Source organism: Arachis hypogaea, chromosome 19, assembly GCF_003086295.3.
Source record: "Arachis hypogaea cultivar Tifrunner chromosome 19, arahy.Tifrunner.gnm2.J5K5, whole genome shotgun sequence".
Taxonomy (NCBI): Eukaryota; Viridiplantae; Streptophyta; class Magnoliopsida; order Fabales; family Fabaceae; genus Arachis; species Arachis hypogaea.
Window position 1 is genome coordinate 6772291 of NC_092054.1, and position 11829 is coordinate 6784119.

Genomic DNA, 11829 nt, shown 5'->3' on the forward strand with positions numbered 1-11829 from the left:
ATTTAAATCTTTATTTTTTATCATATGTATATGTATTTTTATAAAAATACAAATTTTATATTAAGGGTGTAAGTTTCGTTAATATATTGTTTTTTTATTAATTTTGAAAAAATTAAAATTAGACCGTAATTAATATATGTGTAACCTCTTTGTTTTTATCTAATGGTCTTTAAAGGATTATGATATTTAGAGGAATTTAAAATAAATTTGGGATAGAATTATAAATATATTAATATAAATTTTTTTGCATAAAATACTTAAAAATTTGTCACATATTCTTGTTATTTTTCATTTTTATTGGATTTAATTTTTTTTTATTTTAGACATTTTTTTAAATAAATAATTTATTTATTGATATATATTTTTTATTATTTATATCATTATCATTTCTAACGAGATAAATAATAAAAAATAAAAAATATTATACGATTAAATTATTTTTATAACCAAATTTAATTAAATATTTTTTTATATGTCTTGTCTTTCTTTTCTATTAGACCAATTAATTTTATTCAAAATAATAAAATTTATATTACATCAATTTAAAATTATTTTTCCATCCATTCTAATCCTTATTGTAATAAATAAATAAACTATTGATATATAATTCTTAAAACATTTTAAATTTTAAAAAGATATGTATATTAATAAAAGAAAAAATATAAATATTTCAAAAAATATCTAAAAAAATAATTACTTTAATTAATTTATTAAAAAAAATTCTTATTAACAAAAATTTGTCAACCTATATTTGTCAAACTATATTAAACAATTACAATTTCTTTTTTTTCTTAAGTAAACTCTTTCTAGAATTTTAATATTTTAAAATAAACAGCAAATTTTAATTTTTAATATAATTAAATAATTTAAAAAATAAAATAATATTTTTGTTTTTTAATACTAATATCAAAAATATTTTCTTTTTGTAATATTAAGAAAAATCTTTAATCCTTTAAAAAAAAGTTTACGATAGAGCTGACAACCGAAAGAACGTGTGCTTGAACACTGAATAGAAGAGTCTACATATATTATAAAAAAATTATCCCGTATAGCACTCTAAAATAACGGAATATGATATTACTCGTACGAACAAGCAGTCTTAGACAAATTTATCGTGCAGTGAAACCTAAAGGACAAAATTAACCCTTGTTAGATAACATAGAAAGTGTAGCGTGACCCAAAAAATATGCTAAATACATCCGTATATTTCATATATTTGCGCGCGCATATATATATATATATATCTCAAAATTGAAATATAGGTATTTGTTAACCTAAATAAAGTTATATGCTCAAAATCAAAATTTATGTATGTTAACCTAAATGAAAGTAATACCGTAATGAAAAAAAAAGATATATAAATTTTTATTAACTTTGTTTAGGTTAACAAATACATACATTTCAATTTTGAGTATATATATATTTTCCAGCAAAATGTATTAGTGTAAGAAAAATATTTTAGAATAAAAAAGAATAAGAGAGATTTTGACAAAAATTAAAGGAGAGAGATAATTTTATTGAAAAAAATTTTAAGAAGAAAAGATGATACAATTACTAATTTTTTGATTGTCAATTATATTTCTATTAAAATTAGTAGTGTCAAAAAATATTTTAAATTTAATATTATCAAGAAAAAATAAAAAAAATTATATAAGGACTAATTTGATTAATTTTTAAAATTTTAGGGATGAAAATGACTTACATTTGAACTTTCAAGGACTATTTTGATTATAAATAACTTTTTTACATGCCAAGTGCCACGCGGCATGCCACGTGTCACTGGTGTCACTGATCTGACACGTCAACCAATCATCTTGTGACACGTGACATTAGCCCTCCACGTCATCATATGTTACGTGGCACTTAATGTGACACGTCATAATCCAAATGACGGAACGTGACCAATCGTGTATCTTTCGGAGACGATTTTGATTAACTTTTCCTTTTGAGGACCAAAATAGATATCGAAGTATCTTTCATGACGATTTTAGCTATTTACTCATATATATATATATATATATATATTAACAATTTATGTAATTATTTCATGTAAATTTTATCATTATGATATGGATAATAAGTTGGATAATAAGTTGAGAAATAAATGTTTTAGAATTTATTAAAAAAATATTAATAATAATTTAGATAGATCAATAATAATAATAATAATAATAATAATTTTCATTAAAAAAATTTAATATATCTTATTTATTAAATTATACACATATAAATATGATTATTAAATTGACTCACAATATGATAATTATTTATAGTCATAATGATCATATATAATATTTGTTAATAATAGGATATTTTAATGAAAAAGTAGTACAAAAATTTTGTTGTGCGTGCAACTATTATGATAATTACTTCATGTTATCATGTTTTTGAGAATTATTGTTAAATAACAATTTTAATTGGCAAATTTAACATGATTTGTTTACTATCTGTTTAGTGTAAAGTTTATAAGTTCATATATTAATAAGTATTTTAATATTTGTTAAATTATTATTTTGATAATTAAATTATAAAATTTGATTTAATCAAATAAATCATCTAAATGGAATTTGAATTTATTTTTATAATTAAATTATAGAGTTTAATATTTGAATTTATTTTGATGATTACTTAAAAGTTTAAACATACAAATTCTTTTACTTATATATTAATGTTTTGCTATAAAATAATTTCAAGTCTTTTCTAATTTATTTTTTCACATCAATTAAACAATAAAAACTTAATAATAAAATTTTATTTTATTTTATTTTATTAAATATTTTTTTCTCTTTTCTGATTATTTATCTTTGAACAAATCATAAATGCGTGGTATTAAAAACTAAAATTTATTAGATATAACTAAATATCATATTTTTTATTTTAAAATTTTAATTTAAAGATTTTTTTTATAAAATTACATATTTTAATAGTTAAGAGGCTAAAATAAATTTAAAATAATACATTCAAAAGTTATCAAATTTATATATATATAAATTTATGAAATTTACCCAAATTCATTCTAACTTATTTAAATCTTAATTATTAAATTTATTTATTTTATTAATCTAAATTTGTAAACTTGTAAGAATTTAAAAGTTAACTTAAAAATTTAACAACTTTATTTTCTACAAAATAAAATCTGTAAAAGCAAATTATAAATATATCAAATCAAAATTTACAAGAAAGGAAATTACAAATTTGGTTTCAAAAGATAAAAGATTAACAAAATTATATATGGAAAGAATATTATTTCATTGTTCCTCCTACTTGTATCTCCTTTTCATCTCCCTGCATTCTTTCTACACTTGATTATGCTCTTCTCTTTCCACACCCCAAAGGCAAACTTTTCCCAACCCTAACCCTAATTAATCATTCTCCCCTCCTCCTTCAATCCTCCATCATCGATCTCCGATTCCAGCTCTGCAACCGCACGCGGAGTTGTTCGTGATTCTCTCATTCGAGAGTTTCGATCGCAGAGGCTCGTCCAATTCCGAGTTCGCAGTTTCGCCTCCTTCACGTTCTTCCCCGAGTTGGGTCGGTTGTCGAAGCGCGACCGTCGGAAATTGTTGCTGTTCTTCCTGCTATCGATTCGACGATTGCATCTCTCAGCTCCTAACTGTCGCTGTGCCGGTGCCACGGTGGTTTCTGTTTCCATAGAGGGCTTCGACGGAGATTCTTCTCTTGGATCGGTCGTATTCGGAATACTCTGATTTGTGATGGTTTTCATTGAGAGCAGCTGCAACGGAATCTGAATTAGCGGAGATTCTGAATGCGTAACGGAATTTTGTGAAGAAGTTCAAGATTCCGCGTTGATTTTTGCTGGCAGAAGAGAATTCTAGTAGTGTTCGTGCTCTCAGCCTCAGCCCGGTTCGATTTGATCGATCTTAACCCTAGTAATTTGCAAGTGAAGGACAAAAACAGAGAAAAGAGGAAAAAAGAAAGAGATTTGGATATAGTATTGTACTGTTTGTTTTGTTTTGATTTATTTAATATCAAGGGCCATTCTAGTTTTGGAATTCCATAGGCCCTTTTAATTCATCGTGTACTTTTGTTATCATTGATCTTAATTTTTTTTTTTTAAATAGAAAGAATAAATATACGATGGCGGTGTATTATAAATTTAAGAGTGCAAGAGATTATGATTCAATTCCCATGGACGGTCCTTTCATCTCTGTTGGAACATTGAAAGAAAAAATATTTGAATCCAAGCATTTAGTCTGGGGTACTGATTTTGATCTCGTGGTAACCAACGCCCAGACCAATGAAGGTTGGTTCTGAGACTTTTTAATTAAAACTATTGTTATTCTCATTCAGATAGCTGTTTAGGTGGCGATACCATGACTCCATGTGTAAATGAAAATATGGAACTATTGCATTCTCTTTGCCTTTGAGAAGGGCTTTCGTGGTTAAACTTTCAGTGTTTATCATGTTCCTCTCAAAGTAAACATTTTTGCTAGTCTTGGCTTTCAGGAGTTCATGGTGTTGAAGTTGAGTTTGATGTTTTATTTTCACGCACTGACAGTGTTGTTTTACACTGATGTCCAATAAAAATCAGGGAATTGTTGTGTTGTGATTGACAGTGACAGTTAAATAGGCAATTCTCATGAATTCTATTGGTTAATAAATATATAAGATTACACTGTCAGTACATCAGAATCACTTTACGATGAAATTCTTGGTTTTTGTAGTGTTTTTTATTTGACTAACATTGGCCTCCACCTCTTCTATTGCAAAAATCAAACGAAAAGACAACGAGAGAATAGGAAATCCTCAAAGATAAAATGCTTAGAATGTAGGCCAGGGTGTTGAGAATTTGAGTTCCAATGAGGATGTAAGCTAGTTGTAGGAATTGCAAGCGCCCAAACCTTGCAGGATTTGCAGCATGGTAGTTAATATATATAATTGCCTTGATGAATGGCATATTCAGTGTTTTATAGCTGCTCTGTCTCTTTGGAATTTCAGAATATCTTGATGAAGCAATGCTGATTCCTAAAAATACCTCAGTGTTAATTCGTCGGGTTCCTGGTCGGCCACGTTTACCAATTGTTACTGAACTAGAGTATTATCTCTAACCTTTAATCTTACTACTGTTGTTGGTTTTTGGACTATTGTCATGCATCATGCATGTTGGTTCTTGAAATGGGCAGTCATGGGCTTGCTATTCTCATCTTGATACTTCACGTTGTAGTCACACAGTTTTCCCAAGAAACTACCCTTTTGATTTGTGAGAAAAATTCTGCGTTGAATTGCTACTTTCCTTGGCTTTTGCAGGCAAAAAAAGGTGGAAAATACGGCTATGGAAGCCGAACCTGAAAACAGCAGCTTATCAGCTGAAGATGCATCTGCTGTAAAATATGTAAGTCCCTTTTTGCTTTCCATGTGTTTTATTTAATAAACAATTCCACTTCATTCCTATTTTATTTACCTTCTCATAACATGACAGCCAGAAGATTCAGATTGGGATGAATTTGGAAATGATTTGTATGCGATTCCTGATGTACCACCCATTCAATCAAGCAACTTAATTCCTGAAGCTCCTCCAACCAACAAAGCTGATGAAGAAAGTAAGATAAAGGCTTTGATTGATACTCCTGCCTTGGATTGGCAATGGTGAGTAAACTATCCACTTTCCTTCAGTTGTCTTTCTTTATTCTTGGAATCAGCATAAAAAGGGATGATGACTGTAAATATGAATATGAATTACGAATAAGTAACTTCATATTCTTTTTCACCTGCAATAATATGATCAATAATCTCTGGTGGAAGGGATTGCTCATTCTGGAATCAGCACCTATACTAGAGGAGCAGTTGTTTCTTATTTACCATCATTCAAGTTTCCTTTTGGCATGCAGTCAAGGATCGGACTTTGGTGCTGGTAGAGGTTTTGGAAGAGGTATGGGTGGACGGATGGGGGGTGGTCGTGGTTTTGGTGAGTCTCCTTTTCCTATTCTATACAAGTTTGAGTCACTGCCTGCTTTGAATACAGATTTTGATACTACTGTTCTAATGCTTATTCACTTACTGAGCAGGGCTGGAGCGGAAAACACCTCCCCAAGGCTATGTATGTCACAGGTGCAAGGTTCCTGGTATTTCCTAGACTCTTATTATTATCAGGGAGAAAAAGGGGCTCTAAATCTGCTTAAATTGCTGGATGGCATTGTCGGTTATGCTTAGCTTACTTATTAAACTTTTTTTGTAGGCCATTTTATTCAGCACTGCCCTACAAACGGTGATCCAAATTATGACATCAAGAGAGTTAAACAACCTACTGGTATTCCGAGATCCATGCTGATGGTGAACCCACAAGGTTCCTATGCTCTACCAAATGGTTCAGTAGCTGTATTGAAGCCAAATGAGTGAGTACATGTTGGTTCTTCGTCTCCATTCTGTCATATGTAGGACTAATATTGTATTTCTCACCTAATCCTGCTAAACAGGGCTGCTTTTGAGAAAGAAATAGAAGGTTTACCTTCCACCACACGTTCTGTTGGGGATCTACCACCTGAGCTCCACTGCCCCTTGTGCAATGATGTGATGAAAGATGCTGTGCTGACAAGCAAGTGCTGTTTTAAAAGCTTTTGTGACAAATGTATGTTTCTTTGTCTTCCTGAAGAAGTCCTGGTTCTTAGAATTTGAGTAAATACTTACGTTTTTAAGCTTATAATTCTTCATTAAGCAAGTAAAGAATGCTTTAGATGATATAATCTCTCCTCAGCATTTCTTCCCGATGTACAAACATCTCAGATGAAGTTTTGTAAATATCATTCTGAAAATTCTTTTCAGGTATTAGGGACTATATTATCTCCAAGTCCATGTGCATATGTGGTGCAACAAATATTCTTGCAGATGATCTTTTACCAAATAAGACCCTAAGAGATACTATTTATCGTATATTGGAGTCAGGCAATAGCAGTGCCGAAAACTCTGGGAGCACCTTTCGAGTTCAAGGTTATTGAAACTATTTATCATGTGACTCTTACGTGGACTTTATTTGGTTAAAAATTTATTGAAACTAACATGCAAATTGCAATTGTTTTCTCCTCCTTTCCAGATATGGAGTCTGCTCGTTGTCCACAACTGAAGCTTCCATCTCCAGCCTCATCGGCTGCATCTAAGGGAGAACCAAAGGTTTCACTTGTTTGTGAAGGAATGACAAATGTACCGCAAACTGTTGATGATAAAAAAACAGTTTCTGCTCCAGCTCCATTGCAAACATCAGAGCAAGTGAAGCCCAGAATGCCTGATGTAAGTGAAGCTACACATGAGTCGACGAGTGTAAAGGAACCAGCCTCACAAGGGAGTGCTCAGTTGGTTGAGGAGGAAGTCCAGCAAAAAATGGTTTCTGCTGAGGCAGGTAATGTAGATTGCTCATGTCATTGTGTGTAAGACATATAATAATTTATTTTCTTTGATGACAATCTCATTTGTAGTTTCAAATTTCAACTTTGCAGGAAAGAAGAAAAAAAGGAAGAAAGTCCATTTGCCTGCAAATGGTAAATCGACTCTCCTGCATTCGAATCTATATATTTATGTTCAAATCTGGACATGTATCTGTAACTTTTCCTTTATATTAAACTTTGCAAACCGGATTGCTGCTTGAACATTCGGGGGAGGAGTACAATACAGAGGTCTTTTTTTTACCTCTATTTATGTTATTTGTAACAATGTCAAATTATTTTTATCTCTTGCAGATTTTCAGTGGAAAACCCCACACGACCTTGGGGCTGAGAGCTACATGATGCCAATGGGCCCAGCACCTGGTTACAATTCATACTGGAATGGCATGCAACCTTGTATGGAAGGATTTATGGGACCATATGGTGGCCCGATGCAAATGATGGGTTATGGCCTGGGCCCCTTGGACATGCCATTTGCAGGTGGTCTGCCTCATGATCCATTTGGCATGCAGGGTTACATGATGCCTGTTGTTCCACCTCATAGGTATGTACCTTTTTTGATTATCAAAATTTGTCTTGCATATTTAGATAATTACTATTTTAGAAAGCTAAATTATTGTTTAGGGATCTTGCTGCTGAGTATGGCTTGGGGATGAATGTTCCACCTCCAGTTATGAGTAGAGAGGAGTTTGAAGCTCGGAAAGCCGATGGTTGGAGAAAGCGTGAAAATGAGAAACGGATTGATAGGTAAAACAGAATTACTCCTGGATGGCGATTCATTTTATTATATATATATATATATAATCAATTGACACCAGTGTCGATCTAAGTAAATATTCACTGTTCAACTTTTTATTCGTGTAGTTTTTGAAAAAAATCAACCATTGGATTAGAAACTTATATATTATAGATCATCTTAAAAATATTTTGTCAATCTAAAATCATTTGTTATATCTTATATGTACTTGAAAATAATGTAATATGTTTGTTCAAAATATACATAGATAAAGAGGTCTTCAATTACATGTTTGTTAATGTTTGATTTTGGTAAAATGTGTTATAGATGATCTTTATTATTTGTTAGTGTGATCCAATAGTTGGATCGAAAAATATATATCCTATAAATAGTTATGAGTGCCACCCAATTTGTTGACTTCTCTAAAAATGATGGAAAAAGAATAGACTCTTTAACAAGAGAAAAATCTTCTATGATGAATTCAATAATTGTTGGAAGTCTCAAAATGAAGGGGAAAAAACCTAAGCAATGAAATTCTAAATAGGGCGGAAGTTCTAGATAAGGGATTTATGCCATTGGATATATTCCAAAAAATGAATTAGATTATGCAATGAAGAGACAAATAGTTATGATCACTGTAACTTTATTTAAACTGACATCTATGTCATCCCATATATATATATATATATATATATGGAATTTAAACTTAACAGTGAAATGTCTGTTACCACTGAGTTATAACTGTTTTAGACATGATTGCTCGTCTGTGATCTTTTGAATACTTCTGTATTTTGACTCTGTTTTGTTTACGATTTAACATAATTTTACTTTCTAATAGTTATGGTTTGTAGCGGGTACGGCTATCCTTTTTCCTGGGTTAATAAAGGACAAGGGTCGCATGTTAATCTTAGCAAAAGCTTTGTTTACAAGATAATCTATTCTTTATTGACGTTGTCTAATGAATTTTTTGTTGCCAAATTTTCCAATGTTATTGTGGTTCTTGTTGCTTGTAATTAAGTAATTTTATGTGGGTTATTTTCGAGGTATTTCTGTTTTGATTATCATTTTTAATGAGTTTGTTTCTTTAATGAAATAGGGATTTCTCCAAAGATCGAGATTTTGGTAGGGAAGCGAGCAGTATTGGAGATGTTCCTATGAAATCAAAAACTGTATGTGCTTTTTGTTCTCTTATTTTGCCTTTATTTATCTGTGGACTTGTATGCATCATTTACCTTTCTAGGTTTTTCCCACTAAATTTTGGTAGAAACTTGAACCTCGAGCTTGAACAGTAATTGCTTTAGATGATGCCATTCACTGTTTTGGCTTCTTAAATGATGATAGTAGTCTTTAGCAGTTAGTCTTGCTTGTTTTACAGAGTACTATTCTTGTTGGTCATAAATGGTTGAGGGAGCAGTGCCCACCCAGAACCATATATCTCTAATCAACAGCCACCGGTTGGTTTAAAGTTGATTAAAAGGGAATTGGTATAACTAGATTAGAGTTGCATTGCTGCACTTGGATGGTAACAGTAATGTGATTAAATTTATATGCTCTCTCTGGGTTCAGAGTCTCTTTAGCAATCATTTATGGACTATTGTTTTTCGATATTCTTTGACCCATGACACCTTAGATTTATGCCTTTTATCCTGGTTGTAAGGGTTCTGTTCATAATTGTTGTCCACTAATGAGGGCAGGGTATAGTGATTAAAATTTAACATTCCTAATTTTTGTCTATATGGTCTTAATAACTAATACATGGTCTGTACTGCATTATTTCTTTTTCGAACATAAAACAAAAACTTGGGTCAGTATATTGTTAGTCCGTTTTGTGGCAGTTAAATGTTTTATTTGTCATTCTTGTCATGTCATAGATCTGCCTTTTGAAAGGTAAACTTCTAGTCTATATTATGCAGGGTCTAGAAGTTGTAACAAGGGTAACAAGGATGAGTGTGCCACCTTGTGCGCCAAGCAAAAACAAACACAAACTGCTCAAACTGTGTCCTAAAATGATCTGTTTTGAGCGAAAAAGTGTATCATGTGCGTTGAAACTAGTGTGTTACTCATGTTTCACTTGCTTGATTCCTTTTAAGTTCCAAGATGGAGTTAGTTAATATAAGCTGTTAGAATGAATAATTCTAACCTATCATGAGTTAGCTGCTTGAAACGTACAAAATGTAGCAATGCTGGCAAAGATCCATTTTTGAATTACTAGAATGCACAATAGTGCTTCTAAAATGTTTAAACTTTATGGGCATGAAGTGGTTTTTGGAAAATGAATATGAAAGGGAGCTTTTAATGCTGTCCTCCAAGTCACTCTTAACTCTTAAGCTATCTTCCTTAATTGAATTTATTTGGGTGATCATATTTCTGTCCTGTGTTAGGGTTCCTTAATATATAGAAAGAAAACGTGATTGGTGTGGCTATGTTTGCTTACATATTATTATTTGTAATATTATTGTCATTGGAAATTATCATGGAATATTGTGGTGTCAAAGAGGAATGTCAAAAACTACTAATAATAATAATTAAAAAAACTAAAACCGTACATGTTTCAAACAATAATTTTTGTTTTTTTTTTAATGCAGAAATCGCTTCCAGCACCTCCAAGTAGTGAGTACCACCATCCCCAACCTCATCGTCACCGTGCGGAACGTGTGTCACCTGATCGGTCTCCACGTCCGCCTCCACGTCCTATCAAGAGAAAAGCTGACTACCATGTGGATAATGTGAACGTGACCATGATCATGATCGTGACCAGAGGGACCACCGTGATCGAGGAAGAGGCCATCACCACCATCGCGACTACCGGTCAGAATCCTCTTCCCGGATGACCAAAACCTCCTCAACTGTACCATCATCTGCAGCTGCAGCTGCAGACCGCAAGCAGAAGGCCAGTGTTTTCTCCCGCAGAAACTTCTCCGCTGAGGAAGAAATGACCAAGAAGAGGAAGATATCTGCCTTTCCCACAACTTACGCTGCTTCAGCTGGTCCCCTGCCACATCTTCAGCACATCTCAAGGCAGCATCGAAAGGCTACTGTGAAGGAACCATGAAGGCAGGAAGAGCGGCATTTCACACGGAGGCCATCAAGGCACAAGTTGTCTACCTAGACTAAAAAGCAGTTCTTCATCCTCTGCATAGGCTCAGTTTGGATACTTTATTTAAATAAGTTCTTTTGAAAGAAGAGCTTTAAAATACAAGAAAATTTGTAAATAAGTTATTTTGTATTTGTACTTTTAGTTATAGAAGTATTTATTATAAAGTTGTAGCATTTGAATAAATAATTTAAAAAATACAATTTTTTACACAAGATAATAGATATTAAAGTAACGATAATAACAAATATTTTTTAATATTAAATGTTGATTTTATATAACCTAATCATTAAGATTATAATTGATTAGGCAATTGATTCTTTATTTGTTTTCTTATTAGTTCTATTTTTCTAGTGTTTTTAACATTTGGTTATTTTAACTAATATTATTAGAAATTGGTTTTTTTACATCACTTCACCTGTAACAGTGTTCTTATATGTGATGTATAGTAATAAAATTCTAATTCAAAATAATTTTGATGGTAATGTCAAAAAAATTATTGTATAGTTAGTGTTTGTTGTTTTATTGTGTATGATATGGTAAGTGAAAATAAAAAATAAACGTAAAATGTGTGTTTATGTATATTTTGTTATTATTTTTTATTT

The 11829-nt window shown here is 31.4% G+C and overlaps 1 pseudogene; it reads left to right on the forward strand.

Annotated features, from left to right (window-relative positions):
• The first annotated feature begins 3260 nt into the window (after positions 1–3260).
• LOC112775909 (E3 ubiquitin ligase PQT3-like) lies at positions 3261–11439 on the forward strand (annotated as a pseudogene).
• The last annotated feature ends 390 nt before the right edge of the window (positions 11440–11829 follow it).